The following is a 12,959-nucleotide window of genomic DNA, read 5'->3' as shown; positions in this document are numbered from 1 at the left end:
CACTTATGAAGATCCTGTAAACATGGCTACACGTGAACTGAGTTAGGAAAGAGAACAGAGTCTCACATTTAGAAAACACTCTTATGCCTGCATAAAGGGGAAGGAGAGGTGGGGTGATGCATAAAACCAGAGTTTGATATAAGCACAGGGACCGTTCCAAAAACCAACTTTGGAATAGACAAGACCGACACCTTCCTCAGTGAAAGAGACTCAAAACCCCATATTTCCCGCAGAGGAATATATCTGACTAGTAAGAATCTTAAAACCTATGTATTGATATGACTCCATAAGGGAATCAAGTGTGTCTAGAGTGGCATAAACATGGCAGCGAGAATCAGCTCAAACACACTATAAAAAGGAATTTCAAAAGCAAAACAAAAAAACAGGGAAGTTCTTTACAATTCCTTCAGGGTGTCTGAGGAAACCAGGAAAGACCCTATCTACAATGACAGCTGGATGTGGCATAAGGCTGGACACTTGGGACTGAGAGGATTGGTGAGATTGGGTGAGCAAATGCAGACCCTTTCAAGCAATAATGCATGGCCCCCATTCCATGGGTCCCAACTCTCCAGGTTCAAGGGAATATTACTACAGCTATAACATGTACAGGAAACCTAGAGAATGGACACACTGTGAATACGAAAGGTTTCTAAAACTCAACGAATAGTCCCTCTCCTGGTGCTCCAGTTTGACTTTCCAACTGCCTTACTATCAATCTCCCAACTTGGAGAGACAGGCCCTTTAACCTCCTGGTTTGCACAGGTTCCCAATTTGCCAGAGGATGGAAGGGACGAGGGAGAACCCATGAGAGAGTAGCTGGTAGGCATTTGGACGGGCACATGTCACTCTAATTTCCCGGCAGGAAGAAGAATTAACCAAAGTCTCAGCCACCCACTGGGAACCAGTATAGGACAGGATCCAAAATTTTGGACTTGCGTTCAGCTCACAAAAAACGAGTTGAGAAATGGAGCTCAGGGGCACAGCAATTCACAAACTGGCAGAGTGATAAAGGACAACTATCGTCCAAAAATCTGTTGAGGGAAGTCAACGAGGCGGACTTGAAAGTGAGGCAAAATAGCAGGAAACAGATTTCAAGAGGTACGTTGGAATCGCCTGTAAAGCACAGGAAGAGGGACACAACTTGGACAATGGTGCACTTGGCCAAAAAGGGCGTATGCGTTTTCTCCTGAATATATTCAGGAGAAAACGCATACGCCCTTTTTGGCCAAGCAAGCAAGCGGGCAATGCAAATCTGCACTACAAAGAAGTATCACTTCCCACCGGTCAAAAGGGACATCCACAAAATGTGTAAAAACCAGAAAGGCAAGACAGGCCCTGGAGAACAGGGAGCCTTGTTATGCTGATGGGCGGGATGTAAATTGCCAACTGCCTCACTGGAGGAGTGCATTGTGTTCCCTAAAACAAGTAAACAACAGAGCTACAGAGCCAAGGCCACTTCCAGTCTAGGGAATATACCTGGGGAAAACTGAAAATCAATAAGAAAGAGCCACCTCCAAATTTAGGGCTGCATTGGCTACAAGAACCTCAACTTGGGTACACCTTAAATATCCCAGGAAATATAAAAATGGTTCAAAACATTGTGGTACTTACGTACGATGGAATATCCCTCAGCCATGAAATCAATGTCATAAGACCAGTAGCAGCAAAGTGAGTGGATTCAGGTACGATGATTCTAAGTGAAATAAGTCACACAGAAAAAGAAACTTCTCATAAGATATCACTTATGAAGATCCTGTAAACATGGCTACACGTGAACTGAGTTAGGAAAGAGAACAGAGTCTCACATTTAGAAAACACTCTTATGCCTGCATAAAGGGGAAGGAGAGGTGGGGTGATGCATAAAACAAGAGTTTGATATAAGCACAGGGACCGTTCCAAAAACCAACTTTGGAATAGACAAGACCTACACCTTCCTCAGTGAAAGAGACTCAAAACCCCATATTTCCCGCAGAGGAATATATCTGACTAGTAAGAATCTTAAAACCTATGTATTGATATGACTCCATAAGGGAATCAAGTGTGTCTAGAGTGGCATAAACATGGCAGCGAGTATCAGCTCAAACCCACTATAAAAAGGAATTTCAAAAGCAAAACCAAAAAACAGGGAAATTCTTTACAATTCCTTCAGGGTGTCTGAGGAAACCAGGAAAGACCCTATCTACAATTACAGCTGGATGTGGCATAAGGCTGGACACTTGGGACTGAGAGGATTGGTGAGATTGGGTGAGCAAATGCAGACCCTTTCAAGCAATAATGCATGGCCCCCATTCCATGGGTCCCAACTCTCCAGGTTCAAGGGAATATTACTACAGCTATAACATGTACAGGAAACCGAGAGAATGGACACACTGTGAATACGAAAGGTTTCTAAAACTCAATGAATAGTCCCTCTCCTGGTGCTCCAGTTTGACTTTCCAACTGCCTTACTATCAATCTCCCAACTTGGAGAGACAGGCCCTTTAACCTCCTGGTTTGCACAGGTTCCCAATTTGGCAGAGGATGGAAGGGACGAGGGAGAACCCATGAGAGAGTAGCTGTTAGGCATTTGGACGGGCACATGTCACTCTAATTTCCCGGCAGGAAGAAGAATTAACCAAAGTCTCAGCCACCCACCGGGAACCAGTATAGGACATGATCCAAAATTTTGGACTTGCGTTCAGCTCACAAAAAACGAGTTGAGAAATGGAGCTCAGGGGCACAGCAATTCACAAACTGGCAGAGTGATAAAGGACAACTATCGTCCAAAAATCTGTTGAGGGAAGTCAACGAGGCGGACTTGAAAGCGAGGCAAAATAGCAGGAAACAGATTTCAAGAGGTACCTTGGAATCGCCTGTAAAGCACAGGAAGAGGGGCACAACTTGGACAATGGTGCACTTGGCCAAAAAGGGCGTATGCGTTTTCTCCTGAATATATTCAGGAGAAAACGCATACGCCCTTTTTGGCCAAGTAAGCAAGCGGGCAATGCAAATCTGCACTACAAAGAAGTATCACTTCCCACTGGTCAAAAGGGACATCCACAAAATGTGTAAAAACCAGAAAGGCAAGACAGGCCCTGGAGGACAGGGAGCCTTGTTATGCTGATGGGCGGGATGTAAATTGCCAACTGCCTCACTGGAGGAGTGCATTGTGTTCCCTAAAACAAGTAAACAACAGAGCTACAGAGCCAAGGCCACTTCCAGTCTAGGGAATATACCTGGGGAAAACTGAAAATCAATAAGAAAGAGCCACCTCCAAATTTAGGGCTGCACTGGCTACAAGAACCTCAACTTGGGTACACCTTAAATATCCCAGGAAATATAAAAATGGTTCAAAACATTGTGGTACTTACGTACGATGGAATATCCCTCAGCCATGAAATCAATGTCATAAGACCAGTAGCAGCAAAGTGAGTGGATTCAGGTACGATGATTCTAAGTGAAATAAGTCACACAGAAAAAGAAACTTATCATAAGATATCACTTAGGAAGATCCTGTAAACATGGCTACACGTGAACTGAGTTAGGAAAGAGAACAGAGTCTCACATTTAGAAAACACACTTATGCCTGCATAAAGGGGAAGGAGAGGTGGGGTGATGCATAAAACCAGAGTTTGATATAAGCACAGGGACCGTTCCAAAAACCAACTATGGAATTGACAAGACCGACACCTTCCTCAGTGAAAGAGACTCAAAACCCCATATTTCCGGCAGAGGAATATATCTGACTAGTAAGAATCTTAAAACTTATGTATTGATATGTCTCCATAAGGGAATCAAGTGTGTCTAGAGTGGCATAAACATGGCAGCGAGAATCAGCTCAAACCCACTATAAAAAGGAATTTCAAAAGCAAAACCAAAAAACAGGGAAATTCTTTACAATTCCTTCAGGGTGTCTGAGGAAACCTGGAAAGACCCTATCTACAATGACAGCTGGATGTGGCATAAGGCTGGACACTTGGGACGGAGAGGATTGGTGAGATTGGGTGAGCAAATGCAGACCCTTTCAAGCAGTAATGCATGGCCCCCATTCCATGGGTCCCAACTCTCCAGGTTCAAGGGAATATTACTACAGCTATAACATGTAGAGGAAACCTAGAGAATGGACACACTGTGAATACGAAAGGTTTCTAAAACTCAACGAATAGTCCCTCTCCTGGTGCTCCAGTTTGACTTTCCAACTGCCTTACTATCAATCTCCCAACTTGGAGAGACAGGCCCTTTAACCTCCTGGTTTGCACAGGTTCCCAATTTGCCAGAGGATGGAAGGGACGAGGGAGAACCCATGAGAGAGTAGCTGTTAGGCATTTGGACGGGCACATGTCACTCTAATTTCCCGGCAGGAAGAAGAATTAACCAAAGTCTCAGCCACCCACCGGGAACCAGTATAGGACATGATCCAAAATTTTGGACTTGCGTTCAGCTCACAAAAAACGAGTTGAGAAATGGAGCTCAGGGGCACAGCAATTCACAAACTGGCAGAGTGATAAAGGACAACTATCGTCCAAAAATCTGTTGAGGGAAGTCAACGAGGCGGACTTGAAAGTGAGGCAAAATAGCAGGAAACAGATTTCAAGAGGTACGTTGGAATCGCCTGTAAAGCACAGGAAGAGGGGCACAACTTGGACAATGGTGCACTTGGCCAAAAAGGGCGTATGCGTTTTCTCCTGAATATATTCAGGAGAAAACGCATACGCCCTTTTTGGCCAAGCAAGCAAGCGGGCAATGCAAATCTGCACTACAAAGAAGTATCACTTCCCACCGTTCAAAAGGGACATCCACAAAATGTGTAAAAACCAGAAAGGCAAGACAGGCCCTGGAGAACAGGGAGCCTTGTTATGCTGATGGGCGGGATGTAAATTGCCAACTGCCTCACTGGAGGAGTGCATTGTGTTCCCTAAAACAAGGAAACAACAGAGCTACAGAGCCAAGGCCACTTCCAGTCTAGGGAATATACCTGGGGAAAACTGAAAATCAATAAGAAAGAGCCACCTCCAAATTTAGGGCTGCACTCGCTACAAGAACCTCAACTTGGGTACACCTTAAATATCCCAGGAAATATAAAAATGGTTCAAAACATTGTGGTACTTACGTACGATGGAATATCCCTCAGCCATGAAATCAATGTCATAAGACCAGTAGCAGCAAAGTGAGTGGATTCAGGTACGATGATTCTAAGTGAAATAAGTCACACAGAAAAAGAAACTTATCATAAGATATCACTTATGAAGATCCTGTAAACATGGCTACACGTGAACTGAGTTAGGAAAGAGAACAGAGTCTCACATTTAGAAAACACTCTTATGCCTGCATAAAGGGGAAGGAGAGGTGGGGTGATGCATAAAACCAGAGTTTGATATAAGCACAGGGACCGTTCCAAAAACCAACTTTGGAATAGACAAGACCGACACCTTCCTCAGTGAAAGAGACTCAAAACCCCATATTTCCCGCAGAGGAATATATCTGACTAGTAAGAATCTTAAAACCTATGTATTGATATGACTCCATAAGGGAATCAAGTGTGTCTAGAGTGGCATAAACATGGCAGCGAGAATCAGCTCAAACACACTATAAAAAGGAATTTCAAAAGCAAAACAAAAAAACAGGGAAGTTCTTTACAATTCCTTCAGGGTGTCTGAGGAAACCAGGAAAGACCCTATCTACAATGACAGCTGGATGTGGCATAAGGCTGGACACTTGGGACTGAGAGGATTGGTGAGATTGGGTGAGCAAATGCAGACCCTTTCAAGCAGTAATGCATGGCCCCCATTCCATGGGTCCCAACTCTCCAGGTTCAAGGGAATATTACTACAGCTATAACATGTACAGGAAACCTAGAGAATGGACACACTGTGAATACGAAAGGTTTCTAAAACTCAACGAATAGTCCCTCTCCTGGTGCTCCAGTTTGACTTTCCAACTGCCTTACTATCAATCTCCCAACTTGGAGAGACAGGCCCTTTAACCTCCTGGTTTGCACAGGTTCCCAATTTGCCAGAGGATGGAAGGGACGAGGGAGAACCCATGAGAGAGTAGCTGTTAGGCATTTGGACGGGCACATGTCACTCTAATTTCCCGGCAGGAAGAAGAATTAACCAAAGTCTCAGCCACCCACCGGGAACCAGTATAGGACATGATCCAAAATTTTGGACTTGCGTTCAGCTCACAAAAAACGAGTTGAGAAATGGAGCTCAGGGGCACAGCAATTCACAAACTGGCAGAGTGATAAAGGACAACTATCGTCCAAAAATCTGTTGAGGGAAGTCAACGAGGCGGACTTGAAAGTGAGGCAAAATAGCAGGAAACAGATTTCAAGAGGTACGTTGGAATCGCCTGTAAAGCACAGGAAGAGGGGCACAACTTGGACAATGGTGCACTTGGCCAAAAAGGGCGTATGTGTTTTCTCCTGAATATATTCAGGAGAAAACGCATACGCCCTTTTTGGCCAAGCAAGCAAGCGGGCAATGCAAATCTGCACTACAAAGAAGTATCACTTCCCACCGGTCAAAAGGGACATCCACAAAATGTGTAAAAACCAGAAAGGCAAGACAGGCCCTGGAGAACAGGGAGCCTTGTTATGCTGATGGGCGGGATGTAAATTGCCAACTGCCTCACTGGAGGAGTGCATTGTGTTCCCTAAAACAAGGAAACAACAGAGCTACAGAGCCAAGGCCACTTCCAGTCTAGGGAATATACCTGGGGAAAACTGAAAATCAATAAGAAAGAGCCACCTCCAAATTTAGGGCTGCACTCGCTACAAGAACCTCAACTTGGGTACACCTTAAATATCCCAGGAAATATAAAAATGGTTCAAAACATTGTGGTACTTACGTACGATGGAATATCCCTCAGCCATGAAATCAATGTCATAAGACCAGTAGCAGCAAAGTGAGTGGATTCAGGTACGATGATTCTAAGTGAAATAAGTCACACAGAAAAAGAAACTTATCATAAGATATCACTTATGAAGATCCTGTAAACATGGCTACACGTGAACTGAGTTAGGAAAGAGAACAGAGTCTCACATTTAGAAAACACTCTTATGCCTGCATAAAGGGGAAGGAGAGGTGGGGTGATGCATAAAACCAGAGTTTGATATAAGCACAGGGACCGTTCCAAAAACCAACTTTGGAATAGACAAGACCGACACCTTCCTCAGTGAAAGAGACTCAAAACCCCATATTTCCCGCAGAGGAATATATCTGACTAGTAAGAATCTTAAAACCTATGTATTGATATGACTCCATAAGGGAATCAAGTGTGTCTAGAGTGGCATAAACATGGCAGCGAGAATCAGCTCAAACACACTATAAAAAGGAATTTCAAAAGCAAAACAAAAAAACAGGGAAGTTCTTTACAATTCCTTCAGGGTGTCTGAGGAAACCAGGAAAGACCCTATCTACAATGACAGCTGGATGTGGCATAAGGCTGGACACTTGGGACTGAGAGGATTGGTGAGATTGGGTGAGCAAATGCAGACCCTTTCAAGCAATAATGCATGGCCCCCATTCCATGGGTCCCAACTCTCCAGGTTCAAGGGAATATTACTACAGCTATAACATGTACAGGAAACCTAGAGAATGGACACACTGTGAATACGAAAGGTTTCTAAAACTCAACGAATAGTCCCTCTCCTGGTGCTCCAGTTTGACTTTCCAACTGCCTTACTATCAATCTCCCAACTTGGAGAGACAGGCCCTTTAACCTCCTGGTTTGCACAGGTTCCCAATTTGCCAGAGGATGGAAGGGACGAGGGAGAACCCATGAGAGAGTAGCTGGTAGGCATTTGGACGGGCACATGTCACTCTAATTTCCCGGCAGGAAGAAGAATTAACCAAAGTCTCAGCCACCCACCGGGAACCAGTATAGGACAGGATCCAAAATTTTGGACTTGCGTTCAGCTCACAAAAAACGAGTTGAGAAATGGAGCTCAGGGGCACAGCAATTCACAAACTGGCAGAGTGATAAAGGACAACTATCGTCCAAAAATCTGTTGAGGGAAGTCAACGAGGCGGACTTGAAAGTGAGGCAAAATAGCAGGAAACAGATTTCAAGAGGTACGTTGGAATCGCCTGTAAAGCACAGGAAGAGGGACACAACTTGGACAATGGTGCACTTGGCCAAAAAGGGCGTATGCGTTTTCTCCTGAATATATTCAGGAGAAAACGCATACGCCCTTTTTGGCCAAGCAAGCAAGCGGGCAATGCAAATCTGCACTACAAAGAAGTATCACTTCCCACCGGTCAAAAGGGACATCCACAAAATGTGTAAAAACCAGAAAGGCAAGACAGGCCCTGGAGAACAGGGAGCCTTGTTATGCTGATGGGCGGGATGTAAATTGCCAACTGCCTCACTGGAGGAGTGCATTGTGTTCCCTAAAACAAGTAAACAACAGAGCTACAGAGCCAAGGCCACTTCCAGTCTAGGGAATATACCTGGGGAAAACTGAAAATCAATAAGAAAGAGCCACCTCCAAATTTAGGGCTGCACTGGCTACAAGAACCTCAACTTGGGTACACCTTAAATATCCCAGGAAATATAAAAATGGTTCAAAACATTGTGGTACTTACGTACGATGGAATATCCCTCAGCCATGAAATCAATGTCATAAGACCAGTAGCAGCAAAGTGAGTGGATTCAGGTACGATGATTCTAAGTGAAATAAGTCACACAGAAAAAGAAACTTCTCATAAGATATCACTTATGAAGATCCTGTAAACATGGCTACACGTGAACTGAGTTAGGAAAGAGAACAGAGTCTCACATTTAGAAAACACTCTTATGCCTGCATAAAGGGGAAGGAGAGGTGGGGTGATGCATAAAACAAGAGTTTGATATAAGCACAGGGACCGTTCCAAAAACCAACTTTGGAATAGACAAGACCTACACCTTCCTCAGTGAAAGAGACTCAAAACCCCATATTTCCCGCAGAGGAATATATCTGACTAGTAAGAATCTTAAAACCTATGTATTGATATGACTCCATAAGGGAATCAAGTGTGTCTAGAGTGGCATAAACATGGCAGCGAGTATCAGCTCAAACCCACTATAAAAAGGAATTTCAAAAGCAAAACCAAAAAACAGGGAAATTCTTTACAATTCCTTCAGGGTGTCTGAGGAAACCAGGAAAGACCCTATCTACAATTACAGCTGGATGTGGCATAAGGCTGGACACTTGGGACTGAGAGGATTGGTGAGATTGGGTGAGCAAATGCAGACCCTTTCAAGCAATAATGCATGGCCCCCATTCCATGGGTCCCAACTCTCCAGGTTCAAGGGAATATTACTACAGCTATAACATGTACAGGAAACCGAGAGAATGGACACACTGTGAATACGAAAGGTTTCTAAAACTCAATGAATAGTCCCTCTCCTGGTGCTCCAGTTTGACTTTCCAACTGCCTTACTATCAATCTCCCAACTTGGAGAGACAGGCCCTTTAACCTCCTGGTTTGCACAGGTTCCCAATTTGGCAGAGGATGGAAGGGACGAGGGAGAACCCATGAGAGAGTAGCTGTTAGGCATTTGGACGGGCACATGTCACTCTAATTTCCCGGCAGGAAGAAGAATTAACCAAAGTCTCAGCCACCCACCGGGAACCAGTATAGGACATGATCCAAAATTTTGGACTTGCGTTCAGCTCACAAAAAACGAGTTGAGAAATGGAGCTCAGGGGCACAGCAATTCACAAACTGGCAGAGTGATAAAGGACAACTATCGTCCAAAAATCTGTTGAGGGAAGTCAACGAGGCGGACTTGAAAGCGAGGCAAAATAGCAGGAAACAGATTTCAAGAGGTACCTTGGAATCGCCTGTAAAGCACAGGAAGAGGGGCACAACTTGGACAATGGTGCACTTGGCCAAAAAGGGCGTATGCGTTTTCTCCTGAATATATTCAGGAGAAAACGCATACGCCCTTTTTGGCCAAGTAAGCAAGCGGGCAATGCAAATCTGCACTACAAAGAAGTATCACTTCCCACTGGTCAAAAGGGACATCCACAAAATGTGTAAAAACCAGAAAGGCAAGACAGGCCCTGGAGGACAGGGAGCCTTGTTATGCTGATGGGCGGGATGTAAATTGCCAACTGCCTCACTGGAGGAGTGCATTGTGTTCCCTAAAACAAGTAAACAACAGAGCTACAGAGCCAAGGCCACTTCCAGTCTAGGGAATATACCTGGGGAAAACTGAAAATCAATAAGAAAGAGCCACCTCCAAATTTAGGGCTGCACTGGCTACAAGAACCTCAACTTGGGTACACCTTAAATATCCCAGGAAATATAAAAATGGTTCAAAACATTGTGGTACTTACGTACGATGGAATATCCCTCAGCCATGAAATCAATGTCATAAGACCAGTAGCAGCAAAGTGAGTGGATTCAGGTACGATGATTCTAAGTGAAATAAGTCACACAGAAAAAGAAACTTATCATAAGATATCACTTAGGAAAATCCTGTAAACATGGCTACACGTGAACTGAGTTAGGAAAGAGAACAGAGTCTCACATTTAGAAAACACACTTATGCCTGCATAAAGGGGAAGGAGAGGTGGGGTGATGCATAAAACCAGAGTTTGATATAAGCACAGGGACCGTTCCAAAAACCAACTATGGAATTGACAAGACCGACACCTTCCTCAGTGAAAGAGACTCAAAACCCCATATTTCCGGCAGAGGAATATATCTGACTAGTAAGAATCTTAAAACTTATGTATTGATATGTCTCCATAAGGGAATCAAGTGTGTCTAGAGTGGCATAAACATGGCAGCGAGAATCAGCTCAAACCCACTATAAAAAGGAATTTCAAAAGCAAAACCAAAAAACAGGGAAATTCTTTACAATTCCTTCAGGGTGTCTGAGGAAACCTGGAAAGACCCTATCTACAATGACAGCTGGATGTGGCATAAGGCTGGACACTTGGGACTGAGAGGATTGGTGAGATTGGGTGAGCAAATGCAGACCCTTTCAAGCAGTAATGCATGGCCCCCATTCCATGGGTCCCAACTCTCCAGGTTCAAGGGAATATTACTACAGCTATAACATGTACAGGAAACCTAGAGAATGGACACACTGTGAATACGAAAGGTTTCTAAAACTCAACGAATAGTCCCTCTCCTGGTGCTCCAGTTTGACTTTCCAACTGCCTTACTATCAATCTCCCAACTTGGAGAGACAGGCCCTTTAACCTCCTGGTTTGCACAGGTTCCCAATTTGCCAGAGGATGGAAGGGACGAGGGAGAACCCATGAGAGAGTAGCTGTTAGGCATTTGGACGGGCACATGTCACTCTAATTTCCCGGCAGGAAGAAGAATTAACCAAAGTCTCAGCCACCCACCGGGAACCAGTATAGGACATGATCCAAAATTTTGGACTTGCGTTCAGCTCACAAAAAACGAGTTGAGAAATGGAGCTCAGGGGCACAGCAATTCACAAACTGGCAGAGTGATAAAGGACAACTATCGTCCAAAAATCTGTTGAGGGAAGTCAACGAGGCGGACTTGAAAGTGAGGCAAAATAGCAGGAAACAGATTTCAAGAGGTACGTTGGAATCGCCTGTAAAGCACAGGAAGAGGGGCACAACTTGGACAATGGTGCACTTGGCCAAAAAGGGCGTATGCGTTTTCTCCTGAATATATTCAGGAGAAAACGCATACGCCCTTTTTGGCCAAGCAAGCAAGCGGGCAATGCAAATCTGCACTACAAAGAAGTATCACTTCCCACCGGTCAAAAGGGACATCCACAAAATGTGTAAAAACCAGAAAGGCAAGACAGGCCCTGGAGAACAGGGAGCCTTGTTATGCTGATGGGTGGGATGTAAATTGCCAACTGCCTCACTGGAGGAGTGCATTGTGTTCCCTAAAACAAGTAAACAACAGAGCTACAGAGCCAAGGCCACTTCCAGTCTAGGCAATATACCAGGGGAAAACTGATAATCAATAAGAAAGAACCACCTCCAAATTTAGGGATGCACTGGCTACAAGAACCTCAACTTGGGTACACCTTAAATATCCCAGGAAATATAAAAATGGTTCAAAACATTGTGGTACTTACGTACGATGGAATATCCCTCAGCCCTGAGATCAATGTCATAAGACCAGTAGCAGCAAAGTGAGTGGATTCAGGTACGATGATTCTAAGTGAAATAAGTCACACAGAAAAAGAAACTTATCATAAGATATCACTTATGAAGATCCTGTAAACATGGCTACACGTGAACTGAGTTAGGAAAGAGAACAGAGTCTCACATTTAGAAAACACTCTTATGCCTGCATAAAGGGGAAGGAGAGGTGGGGTGATGCATAAAACCAGAGTTTGATATAAGCACAGGGACCGTTCCAAAAACCAACTATGGAATAGACAAGACCTACACCTTCCTCAGTGAAAGAGACTCAAAACCCCATATTTCCCGCAGAGGAATATATCTGACTAGTAAGAATCTTAAAACCTATGTATTGATATGACTCCATAAGGGAATCAAGTGTGTCTAGAGTGGCATAAACATGGCAGCGAGAATCAGCTCAAACCCACTATAAAAAGGAATTTCAAAAGCAAAACCAAAAAACAGGGAAATTCTTTACAATTCCTTCAGGGTGTCTGAGGAAACCTGGAAAGACCCTATCTACAATGACAGCTGGATGTAGCATAAGGCTGGACACTTGGGACTGAGAGGATTGGTGAGATTGGGTGAGCAAATGCAGACCGTTTCAAGCAATAATGCATGGCCCCCATTCCATGGGTCCCAACTCTCCAGGTTCAAGGGAATATTACTACAGCTATAACATGTACAGGAAACCTAGAGAATGGACACACTGTGAATACGAAAGGTTTCTAAAACTCAACGAATAGTCCCTCTCCTGGTGCTCCAGTTTGACTTTCCAACTGCCTTACTATCAATCTCCCAACTTGGAGAGACAGGCCCTTTAACCTCCTGGTTTGCACAGGTTCCCAATTTGGCAGAGGATGGA

The sequence above is a fragment of the Mesoplodon densirostris genome, unplaced genomic scaffold, assembly GCF_025265405.1.
Source record: "Mesoplodon densirostris isolate mMesDen1 unplaced genomic scaffold, mMesDen1 primary haplotype scaffold_46, whole genome shotgun sequence".
Lineage (NCBI taxonomy): Eukaryota > Metazoa > Chordata > Mammalia > Artiodactyla > Ziphiidae > Mesoplodon > Mesoplodon densirostris.
The sequence above is the reverse complement of the archived record's forward strand: the minus strand, read 5'-3'. Positions refer to the sequence as shown.